The sequence below is a fragment of the Perca fluviatilis genome, chromosome 9, assembly GCF_010015445.1.
Source record: "Perca fluviatilis chromosome 9, GENO_Pfluv_1.0, whole genome shotgun sequence".
NCBI lineage: Eukaryota > Metazoa > Chordata > Actinopteri > Perciformes > Percidae > Perca > Perca fluviatilis.
This window is the reverse complement of record NC_053120.1, coordinates 35,213,948-35,235,914: the sequence shown is the minus strand read 5'-3', so window position 1 is coordinate 35,235,914 and position 21,967 is coordinate 35,213,948. Positions and strand designations below refer to the sequence as shown.

Here is a 21,967-nt window from a genome sequence, read left to right as displayed (position 1 = left end):
CCTTCTTCTGGACAATTTATCGATTAATCCATAAATCTTTGCAGGTCTAGTCGACAACATTCTCACATTGCCAGACCTTCCTCCACAGTGCTGCAGAGAAGGGTCTAGCTAGTCCACACAACATTCCTGGATAGGAGAAAAACATGCTCGTTAAACCAATCACAATCAGTCTTGGGGCGGTGCTAAGTGCCAGACGGAGCCACGGTGCCTCTACAAAATAGCCTCGGGAAGAAACTTGTTTTGGTGGAACGTGTGTACGTTCAAAAGTAGTTTTAGTCGTGCGACAGAAAACTCAGATTGGACAGATAGTCTAGCTAGCTGTCTGGATTTACCCTGCGGAGCTCTGAGGAGCAGTTAACCATAGTCCTCAGAAATCCACCGGAGTTTAGAACGCCAACACACAGAAAGAGGAAGAAGACGGACATCCGGCCGAAAATGAAAGACATCTGATGGAATTTCCGGCGGCATCTGAACAATCCAGGAAATGAAACGTCGAAATAGACTATGTCGACAAAGACAGACGCAGCAAATACAATACGTCTTCTACACAATAAATACCACCAGGTCATTGAAGGGAAGTACATAGTTCCATTGCAACAACAATAAGATGGTCAGTAATAGCCAAGTATACAGTCAATAGGTTAGAAAACAAACTCATTAAAAACAAAAAGTGTAAATCTGCCAATGTACAACCATGTAAACATCATGCAGTCAATAACAGCATAAGTAATTGCCCCATACAAAGAATGAATGAATAGTGGAAAAGACATTGCATCGACATTGTTCATTCAAAAAGCCTAACTGCTGCAGGAACAAGACGGCCTGGACCTTTCTGTGGATGAAGGTACTGTGCAACACTCCAAATCTTCCTTCCTGGGTCTTTGCTCTGTGATGGTCTCCAGGGAAACCACAGTCTAGCCATAAAATAGATCCTGCCTTATTGGTCAGATTACTGATTCTGTTTATATCCACAGCCGTAAGGCTGCCACCCTGACAGACAACAGCGAAGATCTTGCCACATAATCATCAAATCTAGATGTTTGTTTAGCATTATTCCGAGCCCAGTCTCACTGAAAAGCGTACAAATACCACGGGTTTCTACCTGTGAAATACGTGCAATGTGTACGCGAAAGTGAAATTGTGCGTACAGTAGATACGTGGAGCGCTCCAATTACAGTAATGGAACCCACTGCGCTTATAGTATAAAGGGACGTGGGACCGCGTAAGGAGGTTGGTTGGGGTGGTGGATGGGTAAAACACAGGACTTTCACCAAGGAGACCGGGGTTCGCGTCCCGTGTTTGGCGATTTTCAGTATCCCGTGTTTGGCGATTTTCAGCATGTGTTTTTTTTGTTGTTCGTTTATTAGCGCGTTTATTGGCGTATTTTGTGGCGCGTGTTTTTGCGACTTTGTAGTGTTTTTTGTTAAGCCTTCCCCAATGTTTTTTTCCCTAAACCCAACCGTTTATTAGTGTGTTTTTGATGTTTCTTCCCTAAACCCAACCGTTTATTAGTGTGTTTTTGTGACTTTCTTGTGTTACTAAAGCCTTTCCCTGCATTATTTTTCTAAACCCAACCATATCTATGTTTTTGTGTGTGATGCTGTTCTCGCGATAACACACAACGTGGTGACGCAAGCTGCGTGCATATAAAACGCACCGGTCCCCATTACTTCAATTGGAGCGCTCCGTGTATGTAATGCACGTAGAATTTCACTTTTGCGTACACATTGCACGTATTTCACAGGCAGAAACCCGTGTTATTTGTACGCCTTCAAGTGAGACCGGGTTGTTATTCCAGTGGTTCTTGTCCGTGTATCCATGGTTACAGTACAAACCGGAAGACTCTCCTCTATCCATTCGTATACCGTCAAGTGACGCCAAGAGTCCCAACCAAGCGCGTCTACATATGATTCTAAAGGAGACTTTTTGCATCAATAACAAACGACAAAGGCACCTGACCAAAAGTTGCTTTTTCACACGATGGGAGTGAGAATGTGTTTGGTAAAAAAGAATACGGCCTCTGCCTATAAGAGCTTTTGGGTTATGATGCGCTGTAGTACACTGTACAATACAGTGTAGTGTTGATGTTTGTGGTGGTAGTGTTTCTGCCTGTGAACATTCCATTGCATAATCTCATGCAGTTTTGTCGTTTGTTGGTTCAGTTTAAGAAGAGAGTATTAGCACTTGATCGGATGCAATGGATTTCCCTGCTGTGCAAATACAGAAATGTGGGATGTTGTGAATGAGATGGAAATTTGGATTTGAATACAATTAATCACACAGAATCCATTACACACTGAACTCCGCATGCTGAAGAAAATGAGCTCTTTCAGTGTAAAAAGCATCAACAAAGTGAAGTGATGTCTGTGTGAGCCGGTTGCATGTTAAATGCCGACTCTCCATGGGAAGCTTGTTTCCCATCAGAGGGGCCCTGTCATAATGCTGTAGAGAAGAAGTTTTACAAAATCACAGTTTTGAGTTTACTCATGAAAAAGCTGATTTATGAGAGGGTCAGGCTAGATTTTGAAACAAAAAAATAACCCCTTTTCAGATATTTTAACAGTTGAGCACAGTTGATGTTTTTTCCATCTTAGCTGAACCTGTAGACTTTTCAATAGAGCAAGGTTTTCAACAAACTTCTTTTCAAAAGATATTTAATGACCTATATAATTAAATGTTCAAAATGGCCTGTAGTGCTTATCAAACAAAATACTAGATACAAATGATAAAACAATATATCATGCAATTAAATGATACAATGGTTGTTTTTTAGCCCAAAGCACTCTGGTCGCACCCTACTTTAGCTTGACAGCTTATGCAATTTCTTGGCACTTATTGCACTCTAAAAACACATACCAAGGCTCTTGAGGCAGTGTTTTTATTTGTGATAATTGGCTATATAAACAACATTGACTTCACTCAACCCTGCTATTCACTTTATATTTACTGCCCTTGGGTCAGATCACAAACAGATGTAATATATAAGCATACCAGTTATATGGGGATGATAGGTCCATTACTCATTCAAACCCAGTGAGGCATTTAGATTATCTAGGCTTCTTGACTGTCTCAACGTTATTGGGGAATGTTTGGAAGAATAAGATTTACAGCTCAATGCTAAGATGACTTGGGTTCTGGTTGTTGCGCTAGAAAAGCTCGTCCCCACGATGATGCATTGGGCCTCTTTTCTCTGCTGTGTGCTCCAACCTCTGTAATTTAGGGGTGATATTTGATCAATCTTCGTTATTCTACACAGCAATGTAAAGCAGCTGAACAGATCCAGTTTTTCCACTTAGTAAACTGAGATCTGTAGTTTCAACTACTGAACATGAGATGCTTATACATGCATTTATCTCATCTCGCATTAGTCTACATCAACGTCATTTCCGGAAATTCCGCTGGATGTCCCTCTTTTCGGACGGATGTCCGTTACCTTCTTCTTCCTTTGTGTTGGCGTTCTAAACTCCGGTGGATTTCTGAGGACTATGGTTAACTGCTCCTCAGATCTCTGCAGGGTAAATCCAGACAGCTAGCTAGACTATCTGTCCAATCTGAGTTTTCTGTTGCACGACTAAAACAACTTTTGAATGAGCACGTTCCACCAAAACAAGTTCTCTCCTGAGGCTATTTGGCAGCGGCACCGTCATTGTGTCCGCCGCTTAGCACAGCCCATGACAATTGTGTGTGGTCTGGCAATCAGAGACTAATCTCGCATTGACAGTTTTAACGCACTTTTCTCCTCAGTAAGTCTAAAATTCTCGCGCTTACGTACAGAGCATTGCACGGTCAAGCACCTGCATATGGCTAAACTACTTCACCCATATTTGCCAGCTCACTCTTTTAGGTTGATTATGTTAAATTAGCTTTCTGTTCCATGCACCCGGCATAGGAACTGTGGTGATCGATCTTTTGATTCCATAGCACCTAGACTATGGAATGCTCTGCCTCCTCCCATACTGTCTGTTGTTTCTGTGGACTCTTATAAAATCAGATAAAGACCTACCTTTTTAAACACAATTTTGGTCTGGACTTCATGTATTATTATGTAAATGTTATTGTGTTTTGTGTTGTTTGTATATTATGTTCTTGTGTAAGTTTTTTCACATGCTTTTAATGCACTTTTTATCCGTGAAAAGTGCTTTATGCATAAATGTCACTTATTTTACTTACCTTTCACTGCAATATTAATGAATCCACCACAGCCATCAAGCTGTGGCTAACAACCATGCATACCCGCAGACAAAAACATCCAACTTCCAAAAGTAACCATTTATCACAGCCTGTCAGCAGCCTGAGCACGTGAATCCACAGCCATGTGCTTATTAAAAAATGACTCACAACTTCACTTTGAGATGATAGCTGAACCCTAGACAACCTCGGCAAGATCCATACCAGATAGTAAAGTATTGACAACCGGTGAAATCCTCCAAGAATATAACCATAATGCAAACTCTTAAGAGAGTTAATAAAACAGCCAGAAAACAGCAAGAAAGATGAGAGAGAACCCTGTTTGGTAACACGTTATAGGGTTACTAATAAAAGTGCTAATTAATAATGTTAATAACGATTATTAGTAATGCATTATATAGAGTTATTATAACTCATTATTTGGATGGTATTATAAAGTTGCAACTGATGGTTTATAAATGCTTAAAGCAAAGCATCTATGAACATTATTTAGATAGCTATTATCAGTGCTCCAATAATTCAATATTCATCTCTTTTAAAGATTGATTTGACGGGCCCATTTTAAAGTTACTTGATGCCTTGTAATTTATTAACTTTAAGTAATTATTATAAGCATTACTTTATAATAACAAATATAACCAAATAACATTTATATATGGTTTACAAAACAATTATCAACCATAGTATTAACTATGTATTTGAATGTATAAAGAAATTATTTTATATTATACTAAACCAATGAAATAAAATAGCATAGATTGTAATATAACTAACTATTAGTAAATGTTTGTTAACAGCAAAATAATTTAATTAAAGTTTAATTCATTATCAATTTACTATTTATTAATAATGGTTATTATAAAGTGTTACCCAACTTGTATATTTCTATGTTTGTGGGTAATGTCATGGCATCACCAACCCTGGGAACGTAATTACTCTTGTTACGTCTAGGGATTAAAACAGAGCTTGGTTTTGCTCACACATATGATACTAGGAAAAGCGTTGACACTCAGTTGAGAGTTCATCTGTTTGACATGAATTATTACATGACCAACATTGACCTCCCTCAGTATTTACAAGATAAAAAAAATCAGCTTGACATTCATTCTGGAGTGTGTACTGTGCAAATGAAGGACTAAGAATTTCCAGTGAGCCATCAAGTCGTTGGATCTTTGTGAAGTGTGAGAAGGCATTCTTCTGGTGTTAGAATTCACCGGTATTTTTTTCGGGTCAGTCTTAGTCTATGTCGATGACGTTCAACTTCCGGGATTGTTCAGGTGCCGCCGGAAATTTCGCCGGATGTCCCTCTTTTTAGGCCGGATGTCCTTCTGCTTTCTTTGTGTTGGCATTCTGAACTCGATTTACAGCTAGCTAGACTATCTGTCGAATCGGAGTTTTCTGTTGCACGACTAAAACAACCTTTGAAAGTACACATGTTCCACCAAAACAAGTTCCTTTTCCATTTTGCGGAGGCACCGTCATTGTGTCCGGGGCTTAGCGCCGCCCAAGACGATTGTTATGGATTTAAAGAAATGCCAATTAACCAGAGCACGTTTTTCTCCCATCCCGCTGTGTGGACTAGTCGGACCTTCCTTTGCGGCGCTTTGGAGGAAGGTCTGGCATTCGGAGACTAGGTTAGTCCTACGTTTGTGACGTGACGTAGCCGAGAGACATGTCACACTACGTGTGTCCAATCAGAGCTTGTCGTTTATCCCGATGTACTGTGGGGATCAGTAAGGTGCCAGAGACTAAAATTACACTTCCAACTGGCAGCACCAACATCATTCCTTTTTCATTTTGAAACATTTAAAGGTCAATGTCAAGACAGAGAAGGTTAAAACATGTGGACATGCTAGTCTTTTTGATATTGATGCTGTGTAGGTGGCACAGTATGCTCAGTTTTATTCATGACATGTTAGTCGGGTTTGACCATTATTGATATTGTGTGGTCTGATCCCAGCATAAGGTCATAGGACTAACTGCTGTAAGTAAGATAGCTTCACAAGCTGCTCTGCTGAAATATTGCAGGGCAATATTTGGTCACACATCTTCTCAGCAAAATCAGGTTTTCAAAAATGTTTCGGATGCTAGACCTCAAAATAAATATCATTAAGTCACTTTTCAAGACATTTCTTAATCCATCTTCCTTTATTTGTCAGACACTTAGAATAATAATCTGAGCCTTTCAGTGGCAAAAACAGCACTTTTAGTGGACCAAATTGACGCATTCACGCTTAATGCTGGACCAATGTCAAAGATTATTGTTCCTATCAGTCACTTGCACACAAAAACGCAGGAAAATAGGGTCCAGGTTATCAAATATTTGAGATGTTGGTGTTTTGGGGTGTGGTGGTAGGAATTTACATGAAGCCGATTCAAATATGGACTGTGAAAATTTTGAATGAGGCCTTAAGTAGCTTTTTTCACTGTATCTCCTGAGAGTCAATAGTACAATGTCACACTGGAATTTGTATTCTAGCACTCACAGTGTTCTTATCCAGGCAGCGCTCACTTCATGGCTAGTATGCAGTAACCTTCCGTTTCCCCCTTACAGCTTGTACTTGGATTTGCAACTCCCCAGGGTCACATACACATAATGATTTGCAAAATAGAATCAGTTTATTCACTGTTTCTTTGCCTTGCAGCCTTCATGCCACTACCACACTTGTGTGGGAGGCAATTTTGTGGGTCATGAACAAGGAGCAGGAGAACACAATGTATTATTTATACGAACAAACAAGTGGCAGCAGTGTCTCTGCATCCAGCTTTCCAAATGGAAGTTAAGATTACTGAGTATCTGCCGGGCGGCCCAACTGCTTGTGGGTATTAGACTATGGGAGAAAACAGGAAGTTGAAATCAACTGTTTTGTCTAGACTATTCCATATGGCTGTATGGACTTAAATGCATATTGTAATGATGCAAAATTCTGCCGTTGTGTCTTCTCCTTACTAGTATGCGGAAACTGCATGTGTATCACCAAGGATGCTTAGTGAGTGGAGATTTCCATGTAAACTTAGCTGTATGAGAACAGTCCACTGTAACTGAATATCACACAAACAAAAGGCTGCGAAGAACACCTTACAGGAAAACTCCACCCATAGATAATCTCACATCGTTATGTAACATCAATCACTCAGTTTGAGTTAATTGCAGAAATTATTTTGTAATGACTTATTGAACTGTTGTCATTTTCTTTTCTGCTCTCCATTCAGCCTGCCAGCTGGGCTCAGTTGAATTGATTGGATTTGCAGTGTCTGTGCTGGCTTTGGTCCATGATAATCTTGATAAAGATGTGCTGTTTTGGCAAGGGTTTGACATTTGGATTATCATGTCATGAGGAAGAGTTGGAGAATGGTTTCTTGCTCTCTTTTGGAAAAATTTATTTTTCAGTCTAGACATGACTACAAACATACAGTTAGCTAGTTTGTTCCCTGTAAAAGGATTGAAAAAAAACCTGTGATACAATCTCAGTAATTTATGGAATTTGCAAAAAAGGCCTATGGTTTTTGGTGTGCAACATTAGAAATTTGTTTTTATTTGTCTTGTTGCCTGTATTGGCCAGGACACAATAACAATGTCTTTAATTCTGGTTAAATTAAGGTTAAAGGTCGCATATGATGCTCATTTTCACGTTCAGAATTGTACTTGGGGTTTCTACTAGAACAGGTTTACATGCTTTAAAAACAAATTATTTGTCTTATACTGTCCGTCTGAATAAACCTGTATTCACCCTCTGTCTGAAACGCTTCGTTTTAGCGCCTGTTTCTTTACGCCCTCCTGAAAAAGCCCAGTCTGCTCTGATTAGTCGGCATTTCCGGGTCTTCGGCATCTGCGCTCTCGGCGTCTCTGTAGCGTCACTTCAGCCAAAGATGACGGTAATGCCTCTGTAGTGGCACTTTCTACCGATATATAGTACATTTGTGATATCAACTATTTGGAAGTCCTGATGGTTCGTTTAAAGCAGGCATGTCAAACTCAACTTCAATAAGGGCCACACTGGGATATAACAATCGCATCAAGGGCCAGACATGTAGAGTTTTTTGTCATGCTTTAGTTTAATCGAAAAAGTCTAATATCTTTGACTGTATTATTGCATGTCTCATATTGCCTTCTTACTTACACTTTGGTTGACATAAAGCCCTAAAGACGTCGGGAAAAAAGTTCCTTAGCCATCACAGAGTTTAGCAAAACCAAGATTACATTTTTAAAAGAAGGCTACCACATAGCCTCACAGCAACCGGTTTCACAGCCTGAAAATGAAAACTCTCTGCTTCTAGGGGAATTTCTGTGTCTCAAGTTTGCCAAATTCTTTGTCACGTAATTGCAGTTTGAAAAACAGTTTTTGGTCTGGCACACAACTAGGCGGGCCAAAATCTATTGTTCACTAAAGCTGCCAGAGGGATAAATGTTACCTCAGTCCCCAGTGGGAGCATTGTGTTCGTCTTAGGAACTAGCACTTTGGTCTGTTCAAAATAAATGAAAATAAATGGATCCTTGTGCATTTTTTTCTCCGCTGTACCAAAAAACGTGACTCATAAACCAGAGTGTGAACCACATTGCGACTTCTGTGTACCAATACACCTAGGACAATAAGGCAGTTTCCCAAGGCGAGAGACACATCCGGCAGCGATTATCCAATAAATGAAATGTCGTCGATCCAGACTAGTGATGGACAAACCCTTTGTGCTATATACTAGTGGATAACAAGCATAACTGCCGGTAGGGCTGACAACCAACTTTTGAGTTTACTGAAGACCAAATAAATGTTCCCACTTTGTGAAAATTGCCTGGCGACAAAAACTAAAAGTCAGAAATGTCAAGGTGTCCCACTAAGTTGCTTTGGCACATCATCTTGTTCAGTCCCACTGCATATCTGGGCTGTGAAAGCAGTGAGCTAGCTCTTCAGAGACACTTTCTGTCGCTCTGTGCATCCATGTATTAAACTTGTGCTTGCTCTCTCTTTCACACCACGGAAGCTGGAAGTTACCGGTGATGCACGGCTGACAGGTTATGTTGACAGGCCCGTCAAAGAGCAGCACTGGGAAATTGGCAGGGTTTTCTGTATTATGGGGCAGGAGAGTTGTGCTGTGAAACTCAATGTGCAAACGTTCTGTTCACTTGATAGGCAATGTAAATATGCTATTTCTGTTTACATAGGATTACTTTTCATAGTTTATGGGATAACATCATCATATTACACATTAAGAAGAGCATTCATTTAGACACTTTTTATTTAAATGATTATGGAAGGATAATTACAGGGCCTTCTTTTTATATCTTGGCCACCATTCCTATCGGTAAAGTAACATTGTAATCAACAATGATAATGGACGATTCAGCAAAAAATCTCAATAAACTGTTGGCATGTTATCTGACTTCTGTCTTCATTGTAGCAATGTCATCATGTTCCCGATCTCACTTATTTACTACGGTACACAGTTGTTATCACAACTGATAGTAAAAAAAAGTCAAAATATTCTTTAAAGATTATTATTTTTCCATCTGATAAGCCTCTCTAAGGATGTGGTAATACGAATAACTTCATATTAAATAAATTATTTTCTCTACGTTGAATGAAGCTGGTAACAAAGGGGGTAATGTTACTTTTACAAGTCCGCGAGAGTATTGGAGGCATTTTCTTCTGCCTATATCAGCATTAATGACTACTGTTTAATTCCTGCTAGAGGCAGAATTATCGACCTCTACACGACTAAACTACCCAGGAGAAGCCTAGTAAGAGAACTGTGGAAGGCGTTGCAGTGTTTCTACCTTGGGTGTCCAGAAGTAGGAAGCCAGATTGTTTATATGTCACTTTGACTTATAAGAGGTTGATTTGCATGGCTGCTCCACAGCCTAATGAGTCTCTGCAAGGAGAAGACACTTTGTGTGAAACTGTTGTCACTTGTCACTGTGAATTGCCTCTGAAACACAGCTTTATTCCGCCTCACACAGCATTTGACTGCCTGGCTGCATGCCTAGACACCATTAAATTCTTGAGCCCAAATGAGAAACAGGCCTGTAAGACAAGTGTGCTGCCATGGGTGACAATGAGACGTGAGCCAATAGGCTGTCAACTTATGAGTTGAGGAATAGTTTTGTTGAAGAATAGTTGGGACCTAGGAATAGTATTATGGCCCAGCCATTTTTGGGATGTCATTTTCCACCTGCTTACCCTTCATCCAAGGCAGACTGATCTACAGTATAATACTCTATATACTGGCCTGCAAAGAGTAAATAAAAAAAAATTATTGTTGACTTAAAACACTAGTTGGCAACATGGAAAAAGTGCAATAAGTGCGTTTAAAAAAAACAACCTGTTTGATGAGTAAAGTGCCAATTATGGGTAGGGAAAATAATGAAAAATTGTATGTATCGTGATTTCTCTTTGCTACGTTTTTTAGCTATGATTCCCCTAAATATTTTATATACGGTACCACTGAAGGCTAAAAATACATCTCTTCCGACTACACCTCGGATAAAAAAAAAAACAGAGTTTGAACCTTCACAGTTGAAAGCACTTAATTGTAAGTCGCTTTGGATTAAAGCGTCAGCTAAATGACATGTAATGTAATGTAATGTAATGAATGTGACTACATCACAAATCGAATCGGCACCCATGTATCGTGAAAGGATCGAATGGGGACAAAGGCATATCGTCCCAGCCCTAGTGCCAATACAGATTGCAACAGGTAGGGAGACAGGGGGGTTGGTAGGTTGGAGGTTGGATTGAAAAGAAACCCACTGGAACTGCTTATTGAAGAACATGCTACAAACTAGGGGCTAGCATCACAACACATTTAGCTTTGAGGCTAAATAGCCTTCTCTCTTGACTTTCTCTCTGACGAAATTAGTCTTGGCAGTTGTTCTGCTGTAATTAACCATGGCTCACTTATCTTAATCATACAGTATGTTATCATAACTTCAACCACATAAAAAAGGTGTTGAAAAGACTAACTACATTCCACAGGACGGAGTGCAGCCAGATTGGGAAAGACCGCTGAAGACAATTTTGCATTTTTTAAATGCAAAGGTCAGTTTTTAACCTCCGTCACCAGTTATCCTGACCATAACCACTCCAAACTCATACCTTAAGGTAACTATCTGTAGTCATCACCTGAACATAGACATTCCCAAACACTCCCAACTAACACATACTGTGTTGGCACGTACTGATGCTTGGTTAGCGGCCCTTAGCATCAGATACCAACGCACAAGGCACCCACAGCTTTCTAAAATGACTTACTATGAAGAGCGACAAAGGTAGGGAGTAGTATTAAATACAACACAGGACTTTCACCAAGGAAAACAGGGTTAGTGTCCTGTTCTTGTCCCGCGTGTCACTTAAAAGTACATTATTTAACCCCACCCATGATCTTTTCCTAACTCTAACTGTCACGTTCTTGTCCCACGTGCAACTTAAACATGAATTTTTTAACTCTTTCCCTAACCCTAACTAAGTGGTTTACTCTGCATGTTGAAAAATGACCTGACCCAGAGCGTTAGAAAGTTACGCCAAGGGGTCCTGACCAAGTGTCAGTATTTGACGAACTGAGGATGTCTAGCTTCATACCTGAACCCGTGCAATATAACTCACAAGGCTTAAAGAATAATTTTCATCTTGGGTCTGACACATGGCATCTATTACATCAACCTTTAAAAATACACATAATACTGACAAGCATTTTATTTTACACACTGTGTAAATATTAGTTGGAGATGCCTAACTTCTCGTTATGCGCATATGATATACGACTGCAAGAAAAAGGTCATGCACACCCATCCTCTTCCGGCTAACTCACTTGTCAGCAGTCAGCAGTCAGCAGTCACATGTAGGTATTTCATTAATATTTCAAAGCACTAGCTTTAAGCTGTATTCACACAGAACTAACATTTACTATGAACCTCATGTGATTCGGAATATTTGGTGGTCGTCCTTTTTACAATCCTTTATGAAAGTGCCATGTCTGTAATCTATAAAGTAAAAGTTACACCAGAAATTACCCACCATATTTCAGGAAACACAGAGGTCCTTTGCATATATCATTTCCATGTAGATTGCCATTTTACTAGTCTCACATTGCCAGGCCTTCCTTCACAGAGGAAGTCTGGCTAGTCCACACAGCATTCTGGGATGGAAGAAAAAAGTGCTCTTGTTTATTGGCATTTCTTTAAACCAATCACAATCGTCTTGGGCGGTGCCAAGCACCGAGCGAAGCTACGGTGCCGCTGCAAAATAGCCTCGTGAAGGAACTTGTTTTGGTGCAACGTGTACGTTCAAAGGTTGTTTTAGTCGTGCAACAGAAAACTCTGATTGGACAGATAGTCTAGCTAGCTGTCTGGATTTACCCTGCAGAGATCTGAGGAGCAGTTAACCATAGTCCTCAGAAATCCACCGGAGTTTAGAATGTCAACAGAAAGAAAGCGGAAGGTAACGGGACATCCGAAAAGGGACATCTGAAAAGGGACATCCGAAAAGGGACATCTGAAAAGGGACATCTGAAAAGGGACATCTGAAAAGCGTGACATCCGGCGGAATTTCCAGCAGAACGAGAGCAATCCCGTATGTGGAACGTCGTGGATAAAGACTACCATTATTGTAATTTGTGATAGCAACCTACAGTATCTTCCTCTGTTTGGTGGAGGAGAGGATACAGTGGAAAATACTGATGAGAGCTTTAATAGCATTGTGGGTGCAAATTGAATAGGCTCATCTAGCAACTCAGCATGGAGATCCATTATGTTTTAATCATTGACCTATCAAGAAATAGGATTTAGGATTGGTTCACTGAATGTATGTGAAAGACAGACTTTGTGCAACACAAAGCACAGATTTAAGTAAATGGGAAAACCATATGAAGTCTACGTGTAATTCTAGTCCAGCGTTGATCAGGATTATTCATTTGGAAAAGTCAGGTTTGGTATCTTAGTATCACAGAATCCCTCCAAGGAATCGTGTAGAAGTAGGACTCAGAGTGGGACTTTAGTTATTTTATAAGCTTTAAACACTTACTCTCAGACGGAGAGGGATTACTATCGGGCAGAGAGTGACATTGTTGTTTTATGACACTCTCAGCCCCAACGTTGAAGTTGATGATGTATTGTAGTTCTTTTTTTAACAGTTGCGATTTGGAGAATCAGAGCATGGCACCAGATTTTGGCTACATTTACAGTACAGGCCAAAAGTTTGGACACATCTTCTCATTCAATATGTTTCCTTTATTTTCATGACTATTTACATTGAAGATTCTCACTGAAAGCATCAAAACTATGAATGAACACATGTGGAATTATGTACTTAACAAAAAAGTGTGAAATAACTGAAAATATGTCTTATATTTTAGATTCCTCAAAGTAGCCACCCTTTGCTTTTTTTGATAGCGCTGCAAACCCTTGCTGTTCTCTCAATGAGCTTCATGAGGTAGTCACCTGAAATGGTTTTCACTTCACAGGTGTGCTTTGTCAGGGTTAATTAGTGGAATTTTTTCCCTTATTAATAAAAAAAGTAAAGGGTGGCTACTTTGAAGAATCTAAAATATAAGACATTTTTTGTCGTTGTCGTTTTCAGTTATTTCACACTTTTTCCTTAAGTACATAATTCCATATGTGTTCATTCATAGTTTTGATGACTTCAGTGAGAATCTACAATGTAAATAGTCATGAAAATAAAAAGGAAACGCATTGAATGAGAAAGTGTGTCCAAACTTTTGGCCTGTACTGTACATTCCTACGTTTTGGTTTAAAAAATTAATATCTTTTGCTACGTTTCCCCCTCTCATTCCCCCTGCTCTGGCGTTTCCGAGCCCCTAAACCGGAGACATTTAGAAAACACTTCTGACCCGTTTTGGTTTGGAATAGTATACAATAATGTTGATGAAATATGCGGTCTGGGCGTGTTAGTTTAAATAGAGATTAGTTCTTCTACTGGAGCTAAAAACACGTGTGCACGGACATTGCTTTTGGCTCAAAACTCTGCTTAAAAACCCCAAACGTAGCAATATAAATGTAGCCTTTGTCTTTCAGCAGATGCAGTCCATGCACCAGTACGAGGCAGTCAGTGTAGCATGTAAGCAGCATAGAGTGCTGCGCGGATGGATTCCCTGGCTGGTGTCAGAGAACCATCAGGGTGGAGGAGAGCTCTGCTGCCACCGGCCTCTGCAGCACTGATTGAAAAGCCATGTCTCCTGTTTACTGTGGCATCATTTACTGGAGTAATTGAATGAAGAATACACTCTGCTAAACCACCCTTGAAGGGATGAGCTTGTAACCCATACACTTCATTCCACCATTTATTCAGTAGCCCGGAGGATGTCGGATATACAAGACTGGTCTGAGGGATGCATTGTGAGCCAACCCGTTCTCACTCCCAACTCATAAAATACAGACGCTTGGTCTGTGGCTCTAAGCGTCAGATACTGATGAAACAAATCACCCTTTAGTGTTTGTATGGAACGCACCTTGCAGAGCAGCAGCTTGACCGCGTTGGTGTAAGATGACGTAGTATTATGAGAGACAACGTTAGTGAGTGGTATGAAAGACCGAAAAATCAACACAGGACCTTCACCCAGGAGACCAGGGTTCGTGTCCCGTTCTTGTCTCGCATTGTCACTGAAACGTACATTTTGTAACCCCACCCACCATCTTTTCCTAAACCTTATCGTCCCTTTCTTGTGCCGCATGTCAGTTAAACGTACCTCCCGACCCAGAGCGTCGAAAAGTGATTCCAAGACTCCCGACCAAGCGCGTCTAAATATGACGCCAAAGGGCTAGACACAAGTCCTGAGAGCGTTGAATAGTGACGCCTAGGTTCCCGACCCAGAGCGTCAAAATATGACGCTTAAGGAGACTTTTTGCGTCAATAACAAACGTCAAAAGCACCTGACCAAGTGTCCCTTTTTGGCGCGATGGGAGTGAGAATGTGTTGTGTGAGCTGGTGGGATTCCATCGCACTCACCCGGTTACCATACTGTTTGTGCCAGACATACAGTAGGGGAATCAGAATCAGAAAGAGAATTTCAGAATCAGAGAGATATTTATTGCCAGGTAAGTAGCACTTACTAGGAATTTGCCTTGGTTCATGGTGAATACATCATACAAACAATAATATGAAAAAAAACCAATAAATACAGAAACAAATAACACATACATACATGTAACTATTTACGTTAAGAAAGAAAAATGCAGGATGTACAAAAAATATAGAGGAATGTGCAAAAGTTCAGGGTGTATACAATGTGCAGAGGACGGGATGTAGAATATGTAATATTGATTTAGATTTTTTCAAGAAAGGTAGAGTAAATTCAAAACTGTGAATTTGTAACTGAATAGGTGTATGGGATGTCATTATTTTCATCAGTTGGAGTTAATTCCAATAATGTTGTATTATGACTTACCTTTTATCTTCTTGATGAGCTGATGTTTAAAGTATAAAGATAAGATGTATAAAGAGTTCTTTAGCCTGATGTATTTAAACGAAGGGACTCTAAATCACCTGTTAGAAGGCAAAAGTTGGTATTCATAAAACACGCACGGAGTCAGAAGAGATGCTGTTAGCAAGTCTGAGCATGCCTGGCACTTGGACTTCTGTGAGAAAAGTCAGTCTAAAAACTTTTAATTAAAAGCTGTTTTTAGATATGTGTAATAATATGACATAACATGTATGCCTATGATAAGATAAGAAAAAACAGGATTCTTGATCAAGTTTCTATAATAAAAACTTTGCAGGTTTACCCACAGTGATGTTTCATACACATAACTGGGCTGATCTTCACATTGCAAAATATTAACATGGTTCTGTAATATCATTGATGGAGGTAGAGCCATTAATGAACGCAATAATATTAATATTCTAAAACTATACACTTTTTATTTTATTTTCATGCAAGCAATTTAACCTGGCAGAAGCTTAACCTCAACGTATTATTCACTAATGGATTACACAGTGAGCCATATGATTTGGTTGAAAGATTTCAATGTAGTCCTTTATTTCTTTTTCATCAAAAAAAAGATGAAATAAGCATAAAAGTCAGAAAGGATTTGCAGAGGAGAATTACAGACTAACTGACCCTAACAATGTCCCTGCTGCATTTCTGTACTTCCAAGCACTTTTATTGGTTTGTCCCGTTGTAGCGACAGTAAGTGCCATCATTCTCAATAAATCCATGTTGAATGAGTTGAAAGGAATTTAAGTTTATCCTCATTACTAAATGAAAGGCCGGACTCCAATTAATGTATTGATTTCCTGCTCCATATTGCCTCCTAATAATGTTTTTAGATGCAGAATATGTTAGCTTTGCTGCTGCCTGGCCTTCAGCATATGGTTGAAGTTGTTTGGGCAGAGTCATGTCTTGGAGATGGTGGTGTTAGATCTGGCAGTGGGAAACATGTGACCATTATAGCCTGATACAGAAGAGATACTAATATTAATACAGTATTTTTACCTTGGTACCAATCTGCTGCTGAAATCCTTTGTCAGTAGCCTGCAATTTAACTGTCAGAGCAGGCTAAGTTATAATTCCCGCTCTATGTCTATCAACGTAACAAACAAGCATCAGTCAGCTTTAAAGAAATCCATCACTGCCTCCAATTCTCTTCCATAATCTGTTGTAGACCATGCAATACCTCACACACAGAAACTAACATGATGTAACCCAAGTGTGTAGGGGCTGAAGAACACTACTGGCGTGAGGGATCACTATTGATCAGTGGGAACAATGTATAAACGCTAATAACACAGCTTTCAAAAGATGGCACACAAATGCCATGCCATTTAAATGGTCAGCATTCACGCTCATGGCCTTCAGACTTTAGTTGAGACTTACTTTGACAAGTCTTGAGACCTGACGTGACGTTGTCTCCATTAACTTGAGACTTGACTTGGGCTTGTCTCCATTGAGTTGAGACATGATTTGGACATTTTATTCAGTTGTCGTGACACATGACTTGAACTTGTCCCACTTGATCCAAAGCACTGTTGCCCTGGAACAAGATGCTCAGTGTTGGGATAGAGGGTGTGCATGATTTCTGAGTTAAACCTTATTAAGTTTATTAGGATCTATCACTTGGCAGTGTAATGCACTAATACATAGCCATACAAGCATACATTTCCCTGTATTATGATCTCACATTTGTGCTTTTGATTTAACCCAGGCATTCACCACCAAAAGCATTTCCCTTTTCTATGAAAACCCTTCCACCTCGTGACGAAACAACCTCCCGTCTGTGGCTCCAGCCATGTGTGTCCTCTGTGAGATTGGCTTAATGCAAAGATCAGCCACTAAATGTGCAGGGAGCAGTGGTTGGCATTTAGCACACACTAAGCCTATTATAGTCATACTGTATCTGTAGCTGGTTTAGGGCACTCTGCTAACTGCCTTGGTGCTGGGTAATTTGTTTTGTGTGTCAGTCAATGTTCAGTCCCTTACCTCCTCCAGATGGCATGGCATACCGGCTGCATCACAATTTACGATGACGTATGAGATTTTCAGCAGATACTGTACCTTTGCTTCCTAACATTTTGATCTCCAGTAGCCTAGTGCTGGGCAGTATAGCTACTTAATATAAATAAAAATGTATCAATTATATAATTATATCAATACATTTTCAAACAACATAGTTTAAATATGCATCCCTGTAAGCAAATTATTCTACACAGTTTCTTCTGCACATCAACAGGCGTGTTGCTATGCACTAAAAACTCTCACCTGTCTCCTTATAACTCGCTCAGGACATCAGGGTCTCGCACCCGGTGTCTCCATCCTAAACACTGGGTAACCGGGTTAACAGCTGCATGTGTCACTTTTTTTTTTTTTTTTAAGGTGTCTGGCTAAAGTGTCACCTGGTAGCCTGGAGCTCCACATTTGTAATCATAATACAGGTAGATTTGACAACGCAACGTGATGTGATAGATGTTAAGGTTGAAATCTAAATGATTTCTCTCCCCAAAAACAATAAGGTTCCTCTGAAGAAAAACGGTCTACAGGATTCCCAAACTGTCAGTGCTTTATAACGGGGAGAGTGCTAAACATGCGCTAAACTAGTGATGGCCAAATAAAGCCCCATGAAGCTTCGAGAACCGTTTTACCGTCATATAAACTGACACTGACATCTGCAGTAAGACAATATCGGCGTGGCTGATTTTTCAGTCTAGCTCTAGTTTGGTTATCTATTTCTAAAAGGTAATGAGGTGATTGTTTTAAATGAAGAACTGACTGACCTTTACATATTTCACGTTTCAGGCACTCCTGAGTAGTGATGACCAAATGAAGCCCCCTGAACCACTGTCTTTATTCTCTGAGCCCACTGTTGTTAACACGGGTTAAAAGCACACTGAATTGCCATTCCTTGAACCTTTTCAGTGTTTCCCACAGATTAGAAAGCAATTTGTGGCGGGGGGGGGGTTAATCACATATCATTGGGGGTTGGGGGTTAGGGGGTCGTAACAATAAGTATAAAAAACTAAGGAGGATCACGCTGTTGGATGCTGTCTTTTTTTTTTTTTTTAAACCTAAAAATTTTTTTTTTTTTTTTCTCCTGATTCACTGACTGCATTGGTTAACTACAATTGTAAAACAAATTAATAACATAACTAATTCCACTGGTCGGCTCTGTTTCAGACTGATACCTCCGGTTCAGGCTGGTCCTCATCATCAACGCGTGCCTTTTTCAGTCGCGGAAAATACTTTTCAATACTCATCTGGATTGAAGCAGCTAATGTTTATTTGATTCAAAGCTGCTACATATAGTGTTTTGACCTCGACAACCCAACTGCATTTTACCGCAAACTTGAGACTAGTGAGCTTTCTGTTGGCTGTGGTCTGAACTTAGTCACTTATGTATATTATGTTGGATATTTTATAATGTTTTTAATGCTATTATGTTTTTAAAATTGTTATTATTGATAGGTGCTGAGAGAGTGCTAAGGCACATTGTATTTCATTGCTGTGGTACTTCGTACTAATATGCATATGACAATAAACTTGAAACTGCTTGAAACTACTTCTAAAGCAGGCACAATCGCTTGTTTGCTAAGAGTCGGGTCGGTGATTGTGAATGTGTGATTGTGTAAAGGTGTTCACGAGTTATATACCAACCTTTCGTGAACTTGTGAATTTCGCCCAGCCGTCTCTCCTTTATGGAGACAGCCTCCAACGTCGCCTTGCAGGCAGGTAACCCTCACCTTAACCCTAACTATAACCATTGCTGCGTTGCCTGGAAGGCGACGTTGGGGGCTAAAAACACCAAACACCGCACGGTGGGAGGGGCCATGTATATGTGTTTGTTGTGTGTGTGTGTGTGTGTGTGTGTGTGTATGTATGTAAGCGAGACCCAAGTGACAGAGAGACAGAGGAGAGCAGAGAAAGGAAATGCAGAAGAACGTGTTTCCAATAGCGTTTTCAAAAAATAATGAATAACATTTGTCTATGTGTGTGAGACACTGCTTTTTCTTTAAACCAAAAGCGCCTTCTAGTGGGCTCAGAAAATAAATAAAGCTTCATTTGGCCGTCAATAGTCTAAAGCCAAGCGTGCCACAGGTGATCCAAGGGAGCCTTGCCACGAAAAGTGTGTTTGGCTATCTCTCAACACACTTGGCAGGAAACACTTGCTAAATAACCATCGACTTGTGGAGGCAAAGAGATAATATTAACATCTGAAACACAATAAACACGACAAAGTAGGCCCAGTGGCAATCAGCCCGTACTTGCCTGTATGCATTTCTTTTACTTTTTAGTTTTGACTGAGCTTGTTGAAGGTTTAACTATTGTCGACAATATGTTATCAGTCATACATGTGCTTTTTCTTTGCGTGGAGAAATAAAAAATGGACGTGTGGCGTGAGAGACGGTGTGGAAAGTGTCAATTGTGTCAGGCTCACGGTCAGTGCGTAAGTGAGTTGGCAGCCCTGTTTCTGGGTTGTTAGACTAGACAGGCTGGAGAGTGTGTTTTGAGTCCTACATTTTCACATTTTCTTCTCACCATAAAGTGTCTATCCTTGTGGATTAAATGTGAGAGGTCAAATGGACATATTCTAAAGAAGCACCCCTGAGAGAAACAGCAAGCACAGGGTCAGAGAAGAATGCAAGGGAGAGACGACTCACAGCTGCCAGTGAAGCTAGGCGAAGCACTCAGCATGTTTTGCATTTAGAGTGTCAAGCGTCAGGGTCAGACAACAGCAGCCAGGGGAAATAAATAGCTTAAAAATGGTACGATCCACTCCCTTCTTCTACGCCCACCTCCTCGGCCTCCTTGGAGCCTCTGATAAAACCCTCCGTGCTTGGATCTACTTACTTTTGCATAGCGCTGTAAAGGGCAGTATTTCCCTGCTGTACATTGACCATCCTCAGGACCCTACAGTAACCTGTTGTACAACTTGTACGACTGGATTTCCATGGAAACGTACCAGGGGAGCAGGTCTTGGCTTAGACTGCACAAATGGGTTTAGAATCACATTGAACTTTAAAGAGCACCCTTATCAATTGCCAAAAGTAACTGTGAAAAAGTCTTGCCTCGCCTTCAAAATGCTCCGCATGGCTCCCTGCTGGGGACCCTTGCCTTTGTAGCCCGACATTTTGGAAAATGTTGCAGTCACGATGCTGTAAACGTGGATTACTGATCGATAGTACGGACTGTTTCATTACACACACACACACACACACACACACACACACACACAGCATGCACAGGCGCACACATACACACACACGTAATGAAATCGGCCTAAAATTAATCAGTTTGTAACAGTGGAAAAGCTTGAAAAGTCGTTTGGTGTAAGGTCTGCATTAGATGTAACTTTTGTTAACAACCTGTCTGACTGCTCATGTTTCTTGACCGGTCCGACTTCTTTTTAGTGATGTCAGTCTGTTCCAGGATCTCAGCCATTACCTCTGTGAGTATATTGTTACAGAAACGATGACCAGAACTATTGAAATAAGATCAACAGGCATTATGCTTTTAAGGTACTGAAGATGATGTTTTTCCTACCTCAAGGATTGTTGGTATCCTTGAGGTTTATGAACTTGTCGAGTGATGAGTTTGACTTGTTTTTTTTAACATGTCTCTCGCAAGGGTCCCCAACGTTTCCGAAATAAAATACTAAATCGGTGGAGTACCCCATTAAATCCCTTTAAAGGACACCTTTATATACCTTTTTCAGATTCATACTTGTATTTTATGTTTCTACTTGAAAGTGTCATGGCTGTAATGTCCAAAAAAACTTTATTCTTTCTCATACTGCCCATGGCCTCTGTGTTGGTCTGCACCTGTGTTCCCCCTCTGTCTGAGACGCTCTGCTGGAGTGCCTGTCGCTTTAAAAAGCCCAGTCTGCTCTGATTGGTCAGCGTTTCCTGATCTCTGGAGTCTCCTCATCTGTGCTCTGCTGTCGCTGTCTCTGTACATTCCGTGGACGCTGACTGCAACAGAGCATACAGCGAGAGCTTATGTCGTGTAAAACCACCAATTAGGGCTTTTAAACCAAATACTGCACAACCAGACGTGTTCCAGCGACATCAGTAGCCAATTAACAACATCAGTGGCCAAGATTACAGGTTTCCCTGACATTAGCACGTAGCTAAATGTAGCAGCAATGTATGTAATGTAAACACTGAAGTAGTGCCTCCCTAGAGCAGATGACCATATATTAAAACCTGGCTCGGTATGACATGTAAATGGACACACAGATTTATTTAGCGTTGTTTAGTCTTAACGACTACTCAAAGCACTTTTACATAGTACAGGAACCGTTCACACACATTCATACACTTCGGGGTTCAGTGTCTTGCCCAAG

General features: G+C 40.4%; 1 protein-coding gene across 21 annotated transcripts in view; it reads left to right on the top strand.

The window, feature by feature from the left end:
* Positions 1-21,967, top strand: part of ptprfa (protein tyrosine phosphatase receptor type Fa) — a 412,601-nt gene that overhangs the window by 113,078 nt on the left and 277,556 nt on the right. The window lies entirely within an intron of this gene.